The sequence below is a fragment of the Camelus dromedarius genome, chromosome 22 (genome assembly GCF_036321535.1).
Source record: "Camelus dromedarius isolate mCamDro1 chromosome 22, mCamDro1.pat, whole genome shotgun sequence".
NCBI classification, from domain to species: Eukaryota; Metazoa; Chordata; class Mammalia; order Artiodactyla; family Camelidae; genus Camelus; species Camelus dromedarius.
This window is the reverse complement of record NC_087457.1, coordinates 13,739,369-13,749,791: the sequence shown is the minus strand read 5'-3', so window position 1 is coordinate 13,749,791 and position 10,423 is coordinate 13,739,369.

Here is a 10,423-nt window from a genome sequence, read left to right as displayed (position 1 = left end):
GGATCGAGAGGCAGGCTGACGTGGCTGTGGGGCCCTGGCCACGAAGATGGTGGGGGAGCAGGGAGGTTCTAGAAGCAGCAGTTGGGAAGCATCAGTGATGCTGATTCCTCGTGTGTCTCTCTCCGCCTCTCTCTGTTTCTGTCTCTCCCTCTCCCTCTCTCTGGCTGAACACCGTCCCCTTTCCCCCAACACCTCTGGAAACCTATGGAACATGGTAATTGGATGTGCAGCCCATGGTTGAGCAGACCTCAGGGAAGGAAATGATGTTTTATTTCTGTTTTGAAGAGAGTATGTGATGAGGGTGGGTCTTGTTCAGAATATCACAGAGGTTCCAGGGACTCAGTGGGCAAGATAAAAACGGGAAGACTGTTCAGCGACAGGTCAGTGGTGCTCCACGGCAGGTGCTTAGGAAAGAAGAGGTGATTATTCCGGGGCGGTGATGAAGAAATGCCAGGTTGAACTCATGAGAGGTTATCCTCCTCAGCGTTTTGACAGGAGTGCTGGGTCTTCGTGAATTTGACTCACGTTGACTGAGGACTTGCCGTGTGCCTGGCCTTGGGCTGGGACATCCTGCTTCTCTCCAGCGTCTTGCCCCGCAGGTCCAGGCTCGGGGTGCCAGGCTCAGGCTGTCCTTTAAAACTCGTTGACATGCATTCTTTGCTTATGTCAAGGTTTCAAAGAGAACTTGAGTTTCTTTTCTCTTCTTCATTGGCCAAACTACATTCTGTGTGAAAGCTGGCATCATGAACATTCAAACAGGCCTAAACCAGGGTGGAGACATCTGGAGGGCACGCACCCTTCCAGTTTTGATAAAGCTTGGCTGAGTGCCCGGAATTGTGCCCAGAATTAGTGCAGTGGATATTCAAAGCAGAGAAACCTAGAGTTAGAAAGGTCATTGGAAATCAGTCCAAACCACAGTCCTACCGCTCCCCCATTAAAATGATGAGAAAAGAAGGCCCACAGGGAGATGGCATGCGAAAGGACTAACCAGGGGTGGCTTCAGAGGCAGGGATGAAAGCTAGTCCCCCAGTTACTGGCCCAGGACCTCTCCTGTTGCATCATGCCGGAGAACTTTCTTTTTTTTTTTTCACTATTAATCAAAAACCAAATAAAGCAAAGCAAAACAAAAACATTTCCTCTTTTGGCCCAGCAAAATGACTTTCTTATTTGGGCCACTGCCTGCAACCACGGTGTCCCAGCCACAGAGGTTCAGAACACATCTTTGGCTTTTCTTACAGGTTTGTGATTACCCGGCCAGAAAACGATTTTAGGGTGCTGCCCTCAGATCTTGTGTTCTGTGCCATCCCTTTCAGCACCTCTTGCTACAAAAAGGACAGTTCACCTCCAAATCCATACGAAATTATAAATATAGTGCCACTGACAGAAGAGATGCTCACAGACATAGACTGTCCTCCTCCAGTTGACCAAGTCAACAAGAGGACAGCCCAGCCACTGAGTAAGTCCGCCCATTCGTTGGAGCCCAGAACGATGCCCACTGGTGATTCTAAGGCAGCGGTGCTGGCTCAGAGTCTCTCGTCCAAGACGCTTCCAGGTGGAACTGGGAAAGATAATGGAAGGGAAAACATGGAGGAAGCCACAGCGGCACATGCCTCTGTCCACCCAGAGTCAAACAGGACCTACTGACGTTCTCCAGGAGCTCCTCACTCGCTACTTACAAGGCATCTCCAGAGACAGTGACTTTGCACGGGGAAGGTAAAAATGGAAGCATGCCATTTTTGAGCCCATGGCTCAATGGTTGGTGGATCAGCAAGTCCACACTATTGGGGAAAAGACAAAAGTCTGATCTCATTGCACTGGATCTGGTGTGATAAATAAAGAAATTGATTGTAAATGCCTCTGTAAGGGAAGTTCATTGCTCTCTGTCTCTTGAGCAGAAAAACTGTTATTTGGAGCTGTGTTGAAGAAGTCCTTCAGTGCTTGCTGGGTTCCTCCAGACGGGGAATAGAGGAAATCGAGATAAAAATGAGAAAGACTTAGACGTAAGAGGCAAGAAATAAAGAACCCCCAAATCAAGCATCTTACATTCTGCATCCACAAACAGGCCAATAGCAAGCCAGTACATCATCTTCTCTTTTCTCCTCATGCTTTTTCTCTCTTTATCTCTTTCTGTAGGTGGTGAGAAAGACCAGATGGGGAGATACTTGTTTGAATTGGAAACCAGTTTGTGTGTAACTAAAACCTAGGCATAGCCTGGCCCAAGAATGAATACTAGGGTATCCTTGGATAGGGTAACTGGGAAAAGTTGGGTAGATTGAAATATATAGCCTTCCAAATTCTCAAATTCAAGAATAAAGACATCATCACATGGAAAGTATAAAACATTCCCCCGTGTTCCAAAAGGGACCAGTCCACTACCCTGTAAACCTCAGCTTTAAGCATTACTTTAGCACAGTCAGCGTTCACCACATCCAGGAAGCGCTTGCTTCCAGCTGGTGAGCTTCCTAAGCAAAGCCTTGTGACATAAATACAACATAGGCAGAAAGGGGAAGGAACGAAAATAATAAACCATATTTCTCATGAGTTGTTTTACATAATGTTTATGGTGTCCTTGACATTTTTCACAGCATTCACGCTGGTTTAGTATTACTACCTCCATTTTACAAGAGAAGAAACTACGTTGCAAATTGGGTTCCCGGATAAAAGAAAGGATACCCAGTTAAATTTGAATTTCAGACCAGCAACAAACTTTTAGATTTTATTCTAAGTGCAAATATATATTGTACATCCATATACACATATACATACGTATATAAATACGCACGTGCGCACACACATAGCAGCTTCTGGTAAATTGAAAGATCTGGAGGTTTGGTTTTAATTAAACAGACCCCTTCCTACATTTAGCTATTTGGCCGTGTTAACTTCTCTTTAAGACCTACAGTACATTCCAGACATCTCTCATTAAATAAAAAATCCTTCACCTAAGTACCTTCAAACCATACAGGAGTTAAGGGAGATTAGAACTCAGTGAAGTGAGTGTGCATTTCCCTGGAGGAACAATAACCTACAGCTCAAAGGCATGGGTTGTTTTCTTCCAGGCCAAAGAAACAGAAGAGCTCAGAAGAAATCCGCTTCGATTCCTAGACCCTAGACCCGAAAGCTTGGGAGCACTGGTGAGGGAGGAGAGGAGGGGAGAGGAACTGGGCTGCTGGGGCTGGGCGGAGAGAGGGAGGGAGCTTCTCACGCTAATTAGGTTTGAAAGAATATAGGATGAGTCCAGCCACTGCCCGCTGAGAAGGCAGGCACCGGAGCAGCTGATGCTAAGTTCAGACTAAACTAACCGCAAGTCCCCTGGGGACGTCACAAGGTAAACCTGATCGTCCCTGTCATTTACAATCATTATCAGGCAGGCTGCTTCTGTAATTTTACTGGGGTGCCAATTAACAGATGCCTGAAGCTAGGGGGAAAATGTCCTCTGGTTTTTGAAAAGGAAAACCCAGGCAGCCTCAGTGCTGCTGTCTTCTGATTGTTGCCTCTGTACAGGCGGGGAAGGGGGATAACTTCACACAAGGTGGGCGGCTGGAGTCAGGCTTCTGTCTGCCTTCATTTACTTTTTTCTCCAGCACCCTAAATTAGCCTCCAGAGAGCCCCGCAAGCCTTGTTTCTTCCTCTTCTGAGATACGGAAATGCTCATCAGTCTTTCTCCTGTTCAGGAAAACACCTTTGCAGTGTTTCATCTTGCAAGAAAGCGGGGCGAGGCCAGCTGCGGCATCGAGAAGCCGGCAGCAAAGAAGGACCACTCTTCTCTGAAACGTGTTACTCAGCCTCCATCTCTCCCGACACCATCCTTTCTCTTGTCTAATGTCACAGTCAGATATTAATTAGTTGTCTACATCACTCCTTTATTCCCACAGCTCTGATCCTTAAGCCACCCCATCCTCTGGCTGGAACCCCCATGATTTTACTAAAAATACTCTTTCTAAGGTCACTAGTAACTTTTAAGTCACTCAGCGGAGAAGAAAGTTTAGTACTTGTCGGACCGGAAGCCGCGGCGGGATTCGGCACCGATGATCGCCCCCTCGGTCCTGGGACATTGTCTTCCCTTGACTTCCATGATACAACAGTCTTCTTAGCATCCTTTTGCTTTCCTGACCATGCATTCTCAAGTTCACTTCAGCTCTCCTTTTATACAACACAGGTATCAGCATCACTCAAAACGTGATTATGGACTTTCTTTTTTTTCACTCTCAGGGATCCCTGCATGGGATCCAGATAATTCAAGAAAACTGGAGAGAGTGTACCTGAAATTAAAGGAACAGGGACTACTTACCTCCAGCTATGATATCTTTGCAAGAATATGGGCTCAGTGGTGCTAGGTTTTTTTTTTATTTTTAAGAGCAATTGAGAATTCTGATTTTTATATAAAAGTATTACACTTTTAAATTTCTGTTTATAGTTATGAGAGAGTAACTATAGCAGCCCAACCCTCACTCCAGGAAAAAAAAAGTTTAAAACTGGTTAAAATTTTTTTTGAATACTTATTTGAAGCAATCATAGATTACTTCAAGTCAGTAAGCACTCGAAAGGCTAAGATCCAAGAGAAAAGTAAGCCAGCCATCCAGGTGAGTCGACTGTTCTCTGCTGTTTTTCCCTCAAGGCATTTGCCGGTTTGTCAGTGGTACTAAACAGGCGATCAAGCTGAATGTCAAGGCCAAGGGCCTTCAGCACTCTCTGGGGCTGGGAGGGGAGACATGGAGCTGAGGGTCACTGTGGCAGCGAGGCATTGAGGGACTAGGTTTTAGAGAAAAGAGAAACTGGAGCTCTGTAAGCGTGACTTTTGGGGCAGCTTTTTCTCCTTGAGGATATTATTTATTACTAATATTTTCAGCATAAGAGGCTGAGAAGCCAAGAAGAAAGGACTAGCTAAGAAGCTAGGAAGGGAGGCAGAGCTTTGGCCAGTCTCGAAGTACCGGGGACGGGAAAACGGCATTCAAGGCCTGGCTGGGGCGATGCTGGGCCCTGGGAAACAACCTTCGCTCTCAGTTGATCTTCCTTTAGGAGGACTTCAAGCTAGAAACCGAACAGTTCTCACCAAGCCTGAAAGGACCTTTCGTGTCTCCCGATTGTATCAAGGAGGTCAACCCCGTCTCCAACGGACCTGTAAGTAAAAATAAATAAATAGTAATATTTTCTTACGGGATTTAAAACACAGGAGAGGGGTACATGGAGTTAAAAGATACGTAAGGTTTGTGCATCGCTGGAAACTGGTAGAAAACAGCGGTGGTAATACCCATTCATAGTAACTTTATTAAGTGGACGATGCATCTTATCCGCTCTTGGGTAAATAGTAAGAGAACAATGCAGGAAACGCATAATGGATGAAGAAAGAGCAAGCTAGAAACAATAACCCCGATTAATCAAAAAGAGAACAAAAAGGTTTAAAAAAGAGGGGTACTTAACAGTCAACTAACAAAATAGTAGGTTTTAAAAATAAAAAAATTCACTCAAAAAGTAAAAATTTTCAGACTGAATGAACATTGTATAAGTTTAATGTATGCATATATATTGTAAAATGGTTACCATAATAAGGTTAACGCCTCCATCACCTCACATAGTTATTCTTTGTTGTTGTTGTTTTTTTTTTTTTGGTGAGAACATTTAAGATCTATTCTCTTAGCAACTTTCACGTAAAGTTGAAATAAACACGGGGCTGCAAACATCTCTCCACAAATCACTAATAAGGTAAGACAGATTCCATTTTCTTGGAATATATGCCCAGAATTGAGATTGCTAAATCATATGGTATCTCTGCTTTTTTTTTTTTTTTATTGTTGGGAACCTCCATTGTGTTTTCCATAGTGGCTGCGCCAAGTTACATTCCTTTGTGGTTTCAAACAAATTTCAGGATTGTTCTAGTTCTGTGAAACATGCTGTGAAATTCTGATTGAGATTGCATCAAATCTTTCATTTAGATGGTGGGGAGACTGAATCAGTAATCAAAAACCTCCCCAAAAAGAAAAGCCCAGAGCAAGATGGCTTCACTGGTGAATTCTGCCAAACATTGAAACAATAATCAGTGCCGATCCTTCTCAATCTCTTTCAGAGAGGCAGCCAGCAATGCCTCAAAGCACATTTCCTCTGCAGGGTGTATTTGTTCTGCAGTGAAAGGGTCCTCCCAGAACACCTGCTGTTCATGACAGAAGCAAAAGTTGTCGTTTAGTTTGGCCTATGATGTCAACACCAGGATGTCTGATGGTGCATGAGGTTTAAGACGGCCGAGAAAGAAATACTGATTCCACCATTCCCTCGGACCCAGCCCTTTCCTCATTCCTTGCACTTCATCTCAGTTAACTCTTCCCTCAAGTCCGTGTCCAGTCCATTAGCAAGTTCTGCCCCTTCCAGCTCTAAAACATAGCTCAGTTCCACCTGCTCATAACCACCTAGTTCACCCTAGCTCATCACTTCACAACTGGACTACGTTCCCGGCCTCCGAAGAGATCTTATTGTAAGTTTCAAGTAAATTTGCTTTAAGTTAGATTTTTTTCTTAAAAGACTCATGGTTCCATTCAATACCAAGTTCTGGACACATAATAGTGCTTTACACATATTAGGTGCTTAATAGATATTAGATGAACAAATTAATAGTAAACATAATAAACACGAGGTTTCATATCAAAGGAAGATGTTTCCTCGTTTTATAAAATCTCACTTGATAAGTTTATAATTCTTTGTAGGCACATGTGTCCTGAAGCTTTGTGCCACCAAAGATACGAAGTAAAGCAGTTCAGATAACGGCATCTCAGGACTTCATTGCTACCAAAGACACTCCGTGTTTGGGCATCTTCACGTGTGGGCTTCTGATCTGAGACTCAAAAAAAAAAAAAAATTCTTAACCTGCTGCCAAGGAGTTAGTATCTCAAGAAATCTGAAAAGAATTGTTCTTTTGAAAATATTCTTCAGAAGGGGTGTCTTTTTGTAGTCCCTGCATTTAGACTGTTAAACATTCACCAGTGAGTAGAAGCTGCTACCATAAGTCATTCCAACATTTCCCAAATGCCCTCCTCCCTGCCTTCTCATTTTATTCTTGCCTTTTAATAACCCACAAGCCCAGTATCCTAATAAAACCCTCATGAGGCAAACGTCATCTTCCTCTCGGGATGAAGGAAATTCTGAGCCAACATGTGTGAAATTCATGATGAAGAAAGAAGCTGGTTTTAAAGACAGAGAGACTGGGTTCCAGGTTGGGTTCTGATTTATGTCGAGCTGAAAGTTGGAGAAGTGATGTAACTTCTCCAGATCACACTTTTGCAACCCAAGGAAGGTCACTAAGAATGTCTCCCTTAATAAGATGCTCGTGACATGAAAGCGTCTTCTGTCTGGGACGGTGCACGTTGGTAAAGTGTTTTCAAGAAAACTGCTCTGTTTTGGACCTTCTCTGCAAGGCTTCTGTTGTGGTCTCTGTCAATCAATCAGCTACTCCCATCCCCAGCGCTGGTACTGGTACAAGTACGAAAACTATTACAATTCTGCTTACTGGTGCCCCCCCCCTCCCCAACCCCCCGGCCCAGGATCCAGACAACCGGAGGCCAGTGAGAAATTGGGGACAAGTCTCACTCCTCAAATTAAGCCTAGCTACCGGAGCTGACTAAAGTCACCCTGGAGATAATCAGTACACTTTTCAGGATGAATTAATAGATGGAGCTGGATGTTTGTTTTTCCTCCTTTACCAGCCGGACGAATCTGGCCACACTTTTCATTAGTCTGCACTACCTCCCAGGTAAGAAGCTCTTAGACTCCCAGGCTGGTGCCCAGAGAGGACAGCAGGGCCGAGGGGAGGAGTTGTGAGTTAGGGGAAAGCAGAGGTTTGATCCTGAAGAGAAAATCCTTACTGGGTCAAGGCCGCTTTTGCATAATTCTATTATCGCCAGGAAGAGGGGAAATAATCATATTAGGTGTGTGCTCCGCCACACGACGTGGCTTGTCTTACCTTACTTTTGAAGTCAGACAGGTTTAATTGCTTTGTGCGAGTGAGTTGTTCAGAAGGCACCCGATCAATAAGGCAGGTGCCGCCAGAGCGGAGCAGGGAAGTTTTTGATGTTGACAATGACATGCATTCTTGTGCAGAAAGGAGTAATCCGTTCGGTCACAGTTCTGAAGAAGTTATACGTGTGTTGCTTTGGGGAGCAGAGGCAGGGCCATCTGGGAGGGTGGCCCCCAGGCAGGCGGGCCGCAGAGTCCTTTGTGTGGGGAAGTGGGCATTCACGCAGGCAGCTGCCCGGGCTCGCTGTCGGCGTCAGCTCCACCTCATCTTCTGTTTACAGAGCCCGGGCATCTCGTCTGCTGTGTCCAGTTTCTGCTCACCATTGCCTCTCCCTGAAATCCAGCGCGATGCCCAGCAAGGCCCGCGCTCAGCCACGGCTCGGCTGACTCCAGGTGAGGCTTATCAGAAAGCTCCCCTACCATGGACCAGAGGCGGCCAGGGAAGCGTTTTTTCACCTGGATCCCACCGTAATGATACCCAGGATGAGGAAAGAGAACAGAAGCTGTGGTCCTGTGAGAGTCAACTGTGAATGGCTTCCAAACTCCGGTGATGCTGGTGGCTGGAATTTGGCCATAGTGGCTGTATTTGCACCATGGAAACCAGCAAACTGGACAAATCAGGGGGCTGGCTTGTCTGTTTGTTTACTTTTTGAGAGTTGGTTGTTAAGTGTCTACCAGCATAATACGGGGTGAGGTGCAGAAGGCAGAAACAGGGAAACTGCACTTCAGAGTCCTTAATGACTGTACCCCTCTCGTAGTGGCTGCTCAGTGGCTCAGCTGAACCTCTCCCCTGTAGCCTGACAAGCGTTGCAGGCAATGGCTCCCCATAGAAGTTTTTGTAGGTGCTTTTGTTTTCAATCAGATTTGTATTTTTAGAAAGGTAACCGTGGCCACAATGTGTCAGGTAGACGGAGAGGGTATAAAATCAGAGATCATATCAGAGTCAAAGAAATCAGATAGTAATCTAATTGCCTTTGTCCAAATAAAAGATGATGAGGTCTGAACTAAGGCAAGAGAAGTGGGAATAGAGGAGACAGGACAGATCTGACAGACGTTTGAGAAAAAGAGTTGACAGGATTTATTGAGTGATGGAGTGTCAGGATGAGAAAAAGACGCCAGCCAGCAGGTGATAACACCCAAGTTTCGTATGATACCGCCATTCACCCAGACAGAAGGAGAAGCAGATTTTGGTGGAAAATTGATGCCTTACGTTTAGAACAAGTTGAGAAGCCTGAGTAGAAGGTAGATGGGGCTGGCGCTCAGAGCAGAGTTGATTTGAATGCATCTTGAAAGTCAGCACATGGTGGTAGGTGACAGCAGGGATAAGAAGGGCTCCGAGATGGTGGGAAGTGAGGAGAGTCAGAGAAAGAAACATACATGGGATGCACAATATTCGAGGGGTGTGTAGAGAAGTACGAGTCAACAGAGGACAGGGGACGGATTGGTCAGTGAAGCAGGAGAGAAGCAAAGAGGGAAAAGAGTGAGAGAACGTGACGGCCATTAACGTCAAATATGGGCCAAAGTCAGGAAACGTGAAAGCAGACAAAGACTGCAAGTGTTTGAAGAACAAGTGAGCAGAAGGTGGAAATAGCAGAAAACAAGTGAAGAGGCAAAACCTCCAGGCTTAGGAGGTAAGGAAAATCAAAGACACACCGGGTCAAGGAGGACTTGATTTTTCAGATGGACCACAAACTTGGTCATAATTGTATGCTATGCAGAAGGGACCAATTGAGACGAAGCTGCCAACCTGGGAAGGAGAAAGGGAATTGTAGATCCATCCTATGGTCTGCATGACGCTGGAGAGTCAGTCAAGAGCACAGGTATTAAAGAGGCAATGGCCTTAACAAGAGAAATGACATCTCTTTCTGCAAGACCAGAAAAATGGAGGAGAGAATTCATGCAAATATAGATAACTCTTGCATGCTGGAAATTGAGGGATCTTATGCCTGAGAGTCTCAGTTTTCTCTTTAAGTTCTGAAAGTTTAAGGAGACTGGAAGATTTTTTTTTTTTTTTTGAAATAAACACCATGAGGAATGGGAGAGGGTGTAACACTCCATTGTAAGCCTACATTACATTTCAATGCTCTAATGCACAGACATAATTTTATAGTTTTGTGGGGGGTTTTTGGTATATTTTGTGCCCCTTTTAGCATCTGTACTATGGCAGACATAATAGCACATCTTGCCCAGTATTACTATTACTCATTGACTACCTGCCTTTCTATCTAGAAGTAAACTTAGAGTTAAAAAAAAAAAAAAAAAAAAGAAAGGCTTTTTGCCCAGCAGAGTGCCTGACATATAATGAGTGATTAACAAGTATTTGTTGAATTGATGAATGACTGAGTAACTGAGTAGGTGTCTGAGCCAGTCCAGTCTTCCCAGCTGAATGGTAGACTGCATTGCGTCTTAATTCAGTTGCATT